Here is a 14,000-nt window from a genome sequence, read left to right as displayed (position 1 = left end):
ACTTCATATTTTAAGATATGAGCTATGAGAACATGACAATGATTAAAGCTTTACAAAATAAAATATCTGGGGAGAAATGAATAATATTGGGATATATTACCGAGAAGGAAAAGAAGGTGAAAGAGAGACAACTTATTTTTCAGGCATCTGTCAGAGCCAAGAACTTTGGATAAATTATTTCTGGCTCTCACAACAAACCTGCATAAAAGGTTTTTTAATCCTAAATTTTTGGAGGAGATACAAATCTCTGAGAGAGTATGAAAATGAGTCAAAGTCACTCAAATCGGGAACATCTGTTCTTGGTCTCAAACCCCTATTTTTCTAGTGCCAGGACCATGTTCTTTCAATAAAACACACTTAATACAATCCTGCTCTCCTAATCAGGAAAGAGGCAAGGGTCTATAAAATCATTTAAAATTCAAGATTAGCCTTAATTAGTAAAAAGAAATTGCAAATTTAATTGTCAGAAATGTGGAATAAATGCAATAAAATTGTTTAGGTTTATATTCCTCAAACCTTTGGTCTCAGAATAAAGGGTTAGGTTCAGTATTGGTTAAGGATGATCATGTCACATTTATATAAAATCGCTAACAAAAGCAGTCAATATTAACTGAAAAGGGGTGTTCAGGACAATGGTCAAGATGAATAATAGACACTAACTCCTATTTTGACAAGTTTATAAATTAGTTAAGGCTACAGGCACATGGCTTAAAGACAACTGGCAAACACACTTTTCATTCCATGTTCTCATTCTGTTGTTGGCAAATAACAAATTACCTTTGTGTCCAGTGATTTAGTGATGGGAAATCATTCTCTTAAACTTGATAAAGAAAATTACTGTTCTCCAGAAAAAAAATATTTCAAGAGATAGAGTATCAGTGATGTAATGAGAACTTATAAATGTAAGGAATGCCTCATTATAAACATAGTATTATATCCAGCACAGTGTCAACAATGATAATTTGTGGAGGAGGTTAGCAATTCTCCATGAACTCGACCCAATGTCATAAACACTCATTTCTCAATAAAACGTTTAATTTAAGGAACCCTCAGTCTGTTTCTTAGCAAGATATGTAGTTTGAATAATAATACTCTGGTTTGAACTGTTTTAAACTTAGGCACACTGGGTAGTTGGCCTCGCCATGACCAGCTGGCTTTAGGCATTGTGCTCACTTTCTGTGAGATGGCAGTAAGGAGTAAAACTGCATCCTGCCAGCATACAGAAGATTCTGGATATCATGGGCTATCCTGGCTTCTAGCCTGCTTTCTGGAAATAAGCCAAAAATAAGTATCTTTATAAGTTCTGCTAGGTTTTATGTGCAGAAATTCTAAATGATTTTCATTATGAAATATAGTAAGGACAGGCCGGGCATGGTGGCTCACGCCTGTAATCCCAGAACTTTGGGAGGCCAAGGTGGGCGGATCATGTGAGGTCAGGAGTTCGAGACCAGCCTGGCCAACATGGCAAAACCCCGTCTCTACTGAAAATAAAAAAAAATTAACTGAACACAGTGGCAGGCACCTGTAGTTCCAGCTATCTGGGAGGCTGAGCTGGAGAATTGCTTGAAACTGGGAGTTGGAGGTTGCAGTGAGCTGAGATCACGTCATTGTACTCCAGCCTGGGTGACAGAGTGAGACTCTATCTCAAAAAAGAAAAGAAAAGAAAGAAATAGAGAGAGAGAAAGAAAGAAAGAGAGAGAGAAAGAAGAAAGAAAGAAAGAAAAGAAAGAAAGAAAGAAAGAAAGAAAGAAAGAAAGAAAGAAAGAAAGAAAGAAAGAAAGAAAGAAAGAAGAAAAAGTGTTAAATGAATAAACTTGTATTTAGATTGTCTAGGATTATCTGTATAAGGTCAAATTCAATTTCCAGATTAATATTAATTTATTCCCACTTAATAAAATGTCTCTATTTCTATATACACTTAAGAGACCAGGGATTTTGCTGATGGTAATTTAAATTTATATAGTGAGGTTTACATTTTGAAATTAATAAAAAATTTTTACTAGCATTAGAGACTCAATTATTTAAAGCAATCTTACCTACCTACCACATCAGTAGCTAACTGCTGCCTACCACAGCAGTCACACAACAGCATGAGCACAAAATGTTTGCAGTTACCACGTCCCTGCCCAGAAGGTATCCAAAAATTACATTGGCACTACAGCTAAATAAAACCATGTAAAACGTATACTATAAAAGAATGTAGACATATATTACATTTTTATGGAAAGTAAAACATTGCCTAATTTTAGATAACAAAAGGAAAATTGTTATCTACATAATAAATGAATTAAAATTCTCATTTGTCATAAAACAGAAAGGAGAGAAAATCGGGTCACTCGTTTACTAGTCAAAATTATCAGAATTCACCCAAATATACAGTGTGATACTTCTAAATATAATAATATAGAGAGAAATATGAGCCAGTTATAATCATTTTTATTTAGAGTACTAGTTATTTTAATGAAATTTATTTATTGATAATGGAAAACTTTCTTTATTTTATGTTACTTCAAAATAATTATTAACTTATGGAATAGCTTCAAAAACAGTATAATAGAGTTTTTCCTATTTTCCCAAACCATATTATAATAAATTGTCAACCTGAAGCCTCATCATTCAGAATATCGTAAGTATACATTTCATAAAATAAAAGCATTCTCCTTTATACCTATGATACAATATTAAAAACCAGAAAGTTAATATTGATATTACTACCATCTAGTCCTCAGATCCTATCCAAATTTCACTTATTATCCCAAAAATAACCTTGAGAGCAAAAGAACCCAATTTATCATTACATGTTGCATTGAGTTGCCTTGTCTCTTTTGTCTCCTTCAGTCTGAAACAGTTCTTCAGTGTGTATTTTACTTTAATAACCTTGAAACTTTTGATGGTTACAGGCCAGTTACATTTTAGAAAGCCTCCTGATTTGGCTTTGTCTGATATTTCCATATTATTAGCTTGAGGTTATACATCTTTGCTAAAATATCAGAAAAGTTTACCCTATCATGTAAAACATTATTTTACCCTGTCCCAGTAATGACGACCTTCACTTTAATTGCATGAATGAAGTGGTAGCCTCATGCCTGGGGATAACACACACACACACACACACACACATACACAGAAAAACCAAAATAAATAAAACCAAATGAAGAAAATAGTCTTGAGAGCAGCCAGAGATGACAGCAAAACAACACATTATATACAGAGGGCAATCATGCAAAGAACAGAGAACAGCTTGTTGAAAACTATGGGCACCAAAACAATACCTTCAAAATTCTGACAAAAAAAAAAAAAACCATGCCTTTCAAAAATTCTATAACCAGTAAAAATATATTTCAAGAATTAAAGTGAAACAAAAACATTTTCAGTGGAAGTCTAGAGAATTTACACAATTCAGATCTGTACAACAACAAAAATATGTGAAAGAAGTTTTTTAGACTGAAGAAAAATGGTACCAGAGGGAAATGGAAATCTTCAGAAATTAGTGAGGAGCATTGGAATAGGTAAAAGATATTTTTTTCTTAATTTATTTCAAATAAATATTACTGTTGGAAACAAAAAGTATAACACTGTTTTGGGAGATTTCTAAAACAAATCAATAATGCTGTGTTTAGCAAAACTGACCCTCAAAATAAAGGAGAAATAGAGACTTTCCCGGATAAACAAAAGCTACCCAGGTTAAAGAAAATCTTGAGAGTTCATCACCACTACACCTGTTTTAAAAAAATGTAATGAAAGTCTTGGAAGTTTAAATGAAAGGATGCTCAAGAGTAAAACGAGTGAAAGCATATAAAAATACAAAGAGAGTGAAAGCATATAAAAATACACAGCTCTTAGATAAAGAAAAATCTATTAAAAATTACAGAATCTTGTAATACTGTACTGATGGTTCATAAATCACTTTTAATTTTGGAATGGAATTTAAAAGATAAAACATAAAATATAACTATAAAACTATGTTAATGATTACACAATATAAAACAGCAAGAGTAAGTGCTTCAATATTAATAACTAAATGTAAATTAGTAATTTAATGTAAATGAATTAAGATCCCCAATCAAATGACATAAAATGGCTAAACTGACTTAATAACAACAAAAACATGAAAGTTCTAATTATCTGCTGCCTACAAGAGATTCAGTTTAAATTTAAGGACACACATAGGCTGAATGTGAAAGAAAGTAAAAAGATATTCCATGTAATTGGTTACCAAAAAAGAGAGCAGAAATGGTCAGACTTGTATCAGATGAAATAGACTTTAAGTCAAAAGGTGTCATAAGAGAAATAGAAGAACATTATGTAGTAATAAAAGGATGAATTCACTAAGCAGATATAATAATTATAAATACATATACTCCTAACATCAGAGCACCAAAATATATGAAGCAAATTTTGACAGAATTGAAGGGAGAAATTGGCAGTAATATAAACCATAGTAGGAAACTACAATATGTTGCTCTCAACAAGGAATAGAACAACCAGACAAAGGATCAATAAGGAAACAAACAACTAAAACAACACTATAGACAAATTGAACCTAACAGCCCACCAACAATAGCAGAATACACATTTTTCAGGCACACATGGAACATTCTTCCAGATCACATGTTAGGCCACAAAACAGATCTTATCAAATTTAAGATTGAAACATACCAAGTATCATTTCTGATCACAATGTAATAAAACTAAAAACAGCAGTAGGACAAATGAAAAATTCACAAATATATGGAAACTAAACAATACACTCTTGAACAACCAATGGGTCAAAGAGGAAATTACGAGGGAAACTAGAAAATATTTTGAGGCAAATGAAAATGAACATATAGCATACCAAGACATATGGGATGCAGCAAAAGCAGTACTAAGAAAGAAGTTAAATGCATACATTGAAAAGAAGAAAGATTACAAATCAACAGCCTAACTTTACATTTCAAGGATCTAGAGAAAGAAGAACAAACTAAATCTAAAGTAAGCAGAAGGAAAGGGAAATAGGAAATAATAAAGATTCGAGCAAAAATAAATGAGATAGAAAATAGAAAAATAATTTAAAAATCAATGAAATTGAGAGTTAGTACTTGGAAAAGATCAACAAACGGTCAAATCTTTAGCTAGACTAAGAGAAAAAGAGAGAAGACTCAAATAATTAAAATCAGAAGTTGAAGAAGAGACTTTAGAGATTATGCCACAGAAATAAAAATGATCATAGACAACTACATGCCAACAAATTGGGTAACTTAGAAAAAATGGATTAATTTCTAGAAACATACCACCCATCAATACTGAATCATGAAGGCATTAAAAACTTGAATAGAGCTATAACTAGTAAGATGATTGAATTCGTCATCAAAAAGCTTCTAACAACATAAATCCCAGGACCTGATGGTGTCCCTGAAGAATTTCACCAAAGATTTAAAGAAATAATGCCAATCCTTCTCAAATTCTTCCAAAAAATTGAAGAGAAACATTTTCAAGCTCATTTTATGAGGCCAGCATTACCCTGATAGTAAAATCTGATAAAGACAATATAAGAATAGAAAACATAGATCAATAATCTTGATGAATATCAATGCAAAAATCCTCAACAAAATACTAGCAAAGTAAATTCAACAGCATATTAAAAAGATTAGCCATCAGGACCAGGTGGGATTTATTCCTGGAATGCAAAGATGTTTCAATATATGAAAATAAATCAATGTAATACACCATATTAACAGAATGAAAGACAGAAACCATATTGATCACCTCAATTGATGCAGAGGAAACATTTGACACAATTCAATGTATTTTGATGATAAATACATGTTTTATGATAAAAACCAACTAGAATAGAAAAAAAATATCTTGACATAATAAAGGTCGTATATGAGAATCCCACAGCTAACATCATACTCAATGGTGTAAAACTAAAAGCTTTTCCTCTAAGATCATGAAGACAAGACAAGGATGCCCATTCTCAACATTTCTATTCAACATACTACTGAAAGTGCCAACCAGATAAATTAGGCAAGAAAAAGAAATAAACAGCATCCAAATTGGAAAGAAGGTAAATTATCTCTGCAGATGACATGATCTTATACGTAGAAAACCCTAAACAATACACACACACTAACTGTTAGAACGAATAAATTCATCAAAGTTGCAAGATAATATAATAATCAATGCACAAAAATCAGTCCTGTTTTTATACATTAACAATGAATAATTTAACTAGGAAATTAAGAAGACAATCCCATTTACAATAGCATCAAAAACAATAAAATATGTTAGCGTAAACCTAAGGAGGTAAAAATACATATACTGAAATCTACAAAACACTGTAAAACTAGTCAGAGATATATGAAAAGACATCCATATTTATGGATTGGAAGGTTTAACATTGTTAAAATGTTCATAATTCCCAAAGTGATCCATAAATTTAATGTTATTTCTATCAAAACCTCAATGGCATTCTTTTACAGAAGCAGAAAAAAAAATTAAAATTTATACGTGCTCTCAAAGTTCTCTGAATAGTAAAAACAATTCTGAGAAAGAAAAAGCTTAAGGTTTCATGCATCCTCATTTCAAAACATATTTTAAAGCTATAGTAATCAATACAGTATGGTACTGGCATAAAGAAAGACATATGAATCAATAGAATTGAATAAAGAGCCAGGAAACAAACCCTCAAATAATATTTGATGAGGGTGCCAAGACTACACAATCTTAAAAGGATAGCCTTTTTCACAAATGGTGCTGGGAAAACTGGATATCCACATGCCAAAACAAACCAAAAAAATGAAGTGAGATCCTTTTTTACATGATGTACAAAAATTAACTCAAAGTGGAATAAAACCTAAATGTAAAACCTGAAACTATAAAACTTCTAGGAGAAAATGTTTATGACATTCAAGTGGGAAATGATTTTTTCAATATAACACCAGAAGCACAGGCAAAGAAAGCAAAAATAAACGAATGCAACAATCTTAAACTTAAAAGCTTCTGCACAGCAATGGAAACAACCAACAGAATGAAAAGGCAACCTAAGGAATGAGAGAAAATATTTGCAAACCATGTATCTGATAAGGAGTTAGTATCTAGAATATATAAAGAACGCTTTTAACTCAACAACAACAAAAACAACCCTTAATAACCACTTTAAAAATGGGCAAAGGACTTAAATAGACATTTCTCCAAAGATGATATAAAAATGGCCAACAAGCATATGAAAAGATGCTCTAAAACACTAATCATGAGCTGATATGGTTTGGATCTGTGCCCCTACCAAAATCACATGTTGAATTGTAATCCCCAATGCCGGAGGTGAGGCCTCGTGGGAGGTGACTGAATCATGGGGGCAGTTTTTAATGATTTAACACTGTCCACCTAGTGTTGTTCTTCTGATAGAGTTTTCATGAGATCTGGTTGTTTAAAAGCATGTAGCACCTCTCCCCTCTCTCTCTTCCTCCTGCTCCAGCCATGTGAAGTGCTGGCTCCCCCTTCACCTTCCACCATGAATGTAAGTTTCCTGAGGCCTCCCCAGAAGCTGAGCAGATGGCCGGCATCATGCTTTCCATACAGCCTGTGGAATCATGACATAATTAAACCACTTCTTTTTATAAATTACCCAGTCACAGGTATTTCTTTGTAGCAGTGCAAGAACTAACTAATAGATCAGGGAAATGCAAATTAAAACCACACTGAGATACACTACTTACCCATTTAGAATAGCTAAGATTAAAAAAGAAAAAAAAAAACTGACAATACCAAATGTTGGTGAGAACGTGAAGCAACTGAAATACTCATGAACATCTGGAATAAATGGAAAATGGTGCAATCAATTTTGAAAACAGCTTGTCAGTTTCTTAAAAAGTTAAGCATACACCTACTATACAACCCAGCTACTCCAATCCTATGTTTTCACCCAAGATAAATGAATACCCATAGCACCTTTAATAATTTTTTTGAAATAGCCACAAACTGGTAACAATCAAATATCCATCAACAGGGGAAGAGATAAACAAAATGTGGTTTATCTATGCAATGGAATACTATTCATCAATTAAAAATAAAAATTACTCATACTCAAATCCACAGGAATAAGTCTAAAAATGATTATTCTCAAAGTAAGCCAGATACAAAAGCTCATATACTCTATTGTTCTATTGATATAAAATAAAATTTATAATGACAAAAAAGTGATCAATAGTTGACTAGGGCTAGGAGTGGAGGGTCAAATGTTCCAAAAATGTGAAGTTACAGTGTGTGCCCCAGAGGTATATATAATCTAGTGGAGTACAGAGATTTCTCAAGAGATGTGACAATTGGTGTCCCATCCTGCCTTCCTCTGGACACCTCTGACTCGAGCTCAGTGTGATATCCATGCACACCAAGGGCTTCCTGTTGCCAGTTCCTGCTGTTTCTTGGTATTTCTACCTTGGGGCTTTCATTCAAGCTACTTTACTGCCCCTGTAATGGAATATATAATACGACTAGTCCAGGAAAAGCTTCAAAAGTGTTATAGACTTTCAGTGGCTCCTTGAATTCAGTTTGCATAGGAATGATAAACTAAATAGAATGGCAAAATCTTGCTTTGATTTAAATGAATTAGTAGCAGCCTTGGTTTGTGCTTTGTTATAAAACTAAAGCTTTTAATTCTAACACTGTAGAGGACTGTCTTTTTTTCTTCTAATTTATTTTTTACTCCTTAAAAATATTCCTCTGAAGAATTTGTAATGCATTAATTTTTCTCTGGCTCTGTTATTTAAATTATTTAATCATTTAATAAAGAAAGGTTTTATTTTAAAATTACTTTTCCTCCGTACTCATTGAATACTAATATTCATATTAAATAATACATTCTTTTGAAAAAAAAAACACAGATGGGCTTAAGTTGAGAAAATCTCCCAAAATATAGAAAAAAATGAGACATGAGACACAACTCATAGACAAAAGACAAAAAAACACATTCATAATAATCAAAAGACACAATTCATAAGAATTCAGGAAGTCTAATATTTATTTAAGAAAAATATGTCATTTATTACTGCGTTTAAAAATCCACAAGTCTTAGTAGTTTAGAACAGTATTTGATGATTTCTCACTAGTCTATGAATGAATTGACTCAGGTGGGTGGCTTTTGTGTTTTAAGTGGTATCTGCGGAGGCTGGAGTGCCTGAGACGGCGTCCCCACTTGTACGTCTGCTACCTTGGCTGGAAGGAGGCTGGAATAGAGGGAGGCTGAGTGGGCATTTCTCTCTTTCCTTCGTGTTTTTTCCTTCCCTTCCCCTTTTCTCCTCCTTTCTCTTTCCTTCCCCTCCTTTTCTTCCTCTTACTCCTCTCTCTTTCCCTGCTTTCTCTTTCTCTTCATGTAATCCTCCAACAGAGCAGCTAGACTTCCCTACATGGTGGTCCAGGGCTCTTAAAGTTTGGAAGGTCCTCATGTCTTCCAAGAGGTCAAGCACCAGTAAGTGTTGAGCAAGTCCCTGCTTGCATTGTACTTGCTAAGGTTTCATTGGCCAAAGCAAATCACATGGCCAAAATACCAGGGCATTGTGGGAGAGATGATACAAGAATATACACAGATGTGATTCCTTGGGGGGCATCAAAATATTAATAAAAACTTGCACAAGGAGTTACAGAAAATAAGAACAAGCAAGCATTTGAAGTTTAAGAAACACATGGATCATCAAATAGAAAAGAACTTAATGAAAATGATATATAGCTAAATACTTCTTGATGAGATTTCAGAACAACTGAAATAAAAAGAAGAACCTAAAGAGATACAGACTTTAAAAGTAACTAAAAAAAGGAGAATTACTCTGGCATGAGAATTCATATCAGCATGCAAATATGTTAGAAGACAATTTATCAATGCTTTCAAAATTTTAAGAATGTTTAAAAATCTGACAAAGTATTGATAAAGTGTAAGCATCAAATATTTTAGAAAGTTACATGTTCAAAGCATCAGATGTTCACTGTGCCTTGAGTGTTAATGTTCCAGGTGGAAGAAAATGGTATAAACACTATCTCTAAGAGAGTAGATTCCATGCAATAGCTAGTATGACCATAGATTAGACTAATTAAAGGTTGTGCTATTTTACACACACACACAAAAAGTGACTGAAATCTAAGAAATAGTCCAAATATAAAACCAATTAAAATGTGGCAAATCTCCCCTTTGTAAAGCTCCTTAAAAAAATTATTTCTATGGGGCCGGGCGCAGTGGCTCATGCCTGTAATCCCAGCACTTAGGGAGCCCGAGGCGGGCAGATCACGAGGTTAGAGATCGAGACCATCCTGGCTAACATGGTGAAACTCCGTCTCTACTAAAAATACAAGAAATTAGCAAGGCGTGGTGGTGGGCCCCTGTGGTCCCAGCTACTCGGGAGGCTGAAGCAGGAGAATGGGGCGAACCCGGGAGGCGGAGCTTGCAGTGAGCCGAGATGGCGCCACTGCACTCCAGCCTGGGCGACAGAGCGAGACTCCGTCTCAAAAAAAAAAAAAAAAAAAAAAGAATAAAAAGAATACTTCTATGTTCTCTCCCACCATTTTATTACCCACCTCAAGCCATGAATTTGACTTTACTTCCCCATTTCTTTAAGATATTCTGTCAAAGGTCACCATCTTGCCGCCAGCAGTGTCCTGTTCTCAACCTTCATCTTACTTGAGCTCTGAGCAGCCGTTCTACAGCTGATCAGCCCTTCTTCTAGCACGCAAATTGTTAGCTTATAGGACACTAGATTTCCCTAATTTCCCTCCCATCTTTCTGATAGGTTCTTCTTTCCTGGTTCTTCCTTTTATTCCTGTTTCTAAATGTTAGTGAGGCTAAGTTGCCTTGGGAATCTCTCCTTTTTCCGCACATGATCCCTAGTTGACTTTATCCTGTCCCTAGATTTCAAACATTATCTCTATGCTTACAATTTGCATATTTATACCGGTGATCCTGGCCACTCCTCTAATACCCAACTGTCTGTTATGGAGAGTTAATAGTTGTATTAGTCAGGGCTCTCTAGAGGGACAGAACTAATAGGATAGATGTATACATAAAGGGGAGTTTATTAAGGAGAATTAACTCACACGACCACAAGGTGAGGTCCCACAATAGGCCATCTGCAAGCTGAGGAGCAAGGAAGCCAGTCCAAGTCCCAAAGCTGAAGAACTTGGAGTCTGATGTTCTAGGGTAGGAAGCATCCAGCACAGGAGAAAGATGTAGGCTGGGAAACTAAGCCAGTCTAGTCTTTTCAGATTTTTTCCTGCCTGCTTTTATTCTGGCTGCACTGGCAGCTGATTAGATGGTGCCCACTCAGATTGAGAATGGGTCTTCCTCTCGCAGTCCACTGACACAAATGTTAATCTCCTTTGGCGACACCCTCACAGACACGCCTGGGAGCAATCCTTTGCATCCTTCAATCCAATCAAGTTGACACTCAGTATTAAGCATCACAATAGTTATCTCTATCATAACAAGTCAAAAAATATAAACAAAACAAAATTAATCCCCCACTTCCTGACTCAAATCTTCTCACTTAATTTCTGATTCTGGAGATGGTGCCACCATTCCCTATTTGTTCTACCTGTTATTTTTAACAAATCCCTTCTCTCTCCCCCTACTCAGACCCATCAACAAATTATTTCAGCTCTCTGTGGAAATATGTCCTCAAAATAAACTGTGTCAATTAGGACTGAGTTGGCTGCAATTAAAATATGCTTAATTCTTGTGACTTGAATACACATTTTTTAAAATATATAAATGAAGTACATTGTCCATCCTATGCCAGGTAGGACAGATCTGTGAAGTCCCCGGAAGCTGCAGATCCTCTATCTTTCTGCTCCAGCTCCTGCTCTCCTTTCCCCATTTGTCTCATCTTGGATTTTACAGCTCTAGACATTCTATCCTCATTTCAGTCAACAGAAGGGCAGAAGAGAAGAAGGCCAAAGGGGCGCCATATTTTATGACTGGCAGAGAAATAACACTGTGGGTGAAAGAGATTATGCTTACCCCAAATACAATTTTTAGGAGGGTCTCCCTGTGCCCTGTCAGTTAGAATAGTTGAAACTGTAGTAGCTCAGTATGCAGTTTCTAGATTTTTCCATTTGTAAAGTGGACACCAACAAATTTGAGGGAGTTTAATCTTTTTTATTTGTTTGAATTGATTTTTCATTAAAAGTTGAAGTCCTATTGACACAGGAAATGCATGAGTGTATAATTTGTAAATTTAGTAACATTCCCATAGGATTTTGTGTGTTTGGAATAGCATTAAATGAAATAAAAATTATAAGGCTCTTTTCACTATGCAGTGTTAATGAATACAAAATTCACTCAAAAAGCTGCAAACACACTAAACATAGAGGGCAATCCTTCCAACTTTTTTTATTTAGATGAATAATGGCTGAATAGGACAATATTGTTTAATATTTCCTCATATGGGCATCTCAGAAAAGACCAAATAAATGGAAAAGAATTATTTGGAAGAGTCATTAATATATGTGTATTATATATATGGATATACATACACTTTTTGTGTTCAATAAGTAGATTGGTTAAATGTATATAGAATTAATAAAGACCATTTAAATATTTATATGTATTGCTTTTCATTTTCTGTGCAATTTCATAAGATTATAAGCTATTTAGTTGTAAACACCAATTTATGCTGTTTTGTTAGCATATAGTGCTACTAATTTTAGACCCAATATTTCACACTCTCTCTTTATAAATATATATAATATGTGTATAGAAATTTATTGATCTAGCTACATTTTCTAGAATATGTGCCTAGACATGCAAATTAACGTAGAACTCTGAGTGAAATACTCTTTGAATTAAATATTTTATTGACTGCTGAATAAGAGCGTTGGCATTTTATTTTCATATTTTACTTTTTAAAATGAAATAATAAGCACTAAATTAATTTCTAATTTTTAAATGAGAAGTGTAATTGTTCCTCTCCTTTTTATCTTAGAGTGTGGCATGTCTAAGCCTCCTTTTCTGGTCTTTTAGTTTTTTTGACACACAGACTGCTTCCCAAGAAAGCTAAACAATGCCTTGAACATAGTAGGTGCTTGATAGGTTTTTAAAAATTATTACTGCAAGAAGAAAAGTATTATTTTCAGTAAGTTAGGTAATTGAGACAACTGCCCAGAAGATGGTGCTGTATGATCCCAAAAGAGTGTTCTTAAATCGTACTTCAAGGGAGATTTAATTTCACAATGTTGATTATTCTGATTTTTCAGGAAGAAAAAATCTCCCCACCCCCAATCCCACACAAATAATTTCTCCCATAGGTAAACATGTATTTATTTCCTAGAGCTTCCAAAACAAAGTACCACAAACAGTAGATTTTAAACAGTAGACATTTATTCTCCCAGAGTTCAAGAGGCTAGAATTGCAAAGTCAAGGTGTTGGCCAGACCGTGCTCCCTCTGAGCCTCTTGGGGAGGATCCCTCCTTGCCTCTTCCAGCTCTGGCAGCCACAGGCTTTCTTAGCTTGTGGTAGCATCACTCCAGTCTCGGACTCTGTCTTCATGGGGCCATCTTCCTCTCTCCATGTCTTCACATGGTGTTCTCTTCAGATCTCCCTCCTCTTATTACAGGGACACCAATCCGTGGATGAGGGCGCACTCTAATGACCTCATTTTAACTTGGTGACATCTTCAAAGACCTGATTTTCAAATAAGGTCATATTCACAGTACCAGGAGTTAAGACTTCAACATATTTTTCCAAGGGGACACAACTCAACCCATAAAAATATAGTATTTTGTCTGCAGTATCAAAAACACTGGTCACTGTGAATAAGTATGTCAAACATTTCGTGTGAATTTTCTAATTAAAAAGTTTGGATTTGCACTATTTTTCCTATCGTTTTCCTGTGCAAATTTATGTATTGTCCGGTTTTGAAGAACTAATTTATAGACCTAATCTATAGCTTTGTTGAATTCCAATCCAGACAATACAAAAGTTCCATTTTCTCATATATAGAAACAATATCTACAACTAGCTCTCATTAGCAATGTAA

Source organism: Pongo pygmaeus, chromosome 14 (assembly GCF_028885625.2).
Source record: "Pongo pygmaeus isolate AG05252 chromosome 14, NHGRI_mPonPyg2-v2.0_pri, whole genome shotgun sequence".
Lineage (NCBI taxonomy): Eukaryota > Metazoa > Chordata > Mammalia > Primates > Hominidae > Pongo > Pongo pygmaeus.
This window is presented reverse-complemented; position numbering follows the sequence as displayed.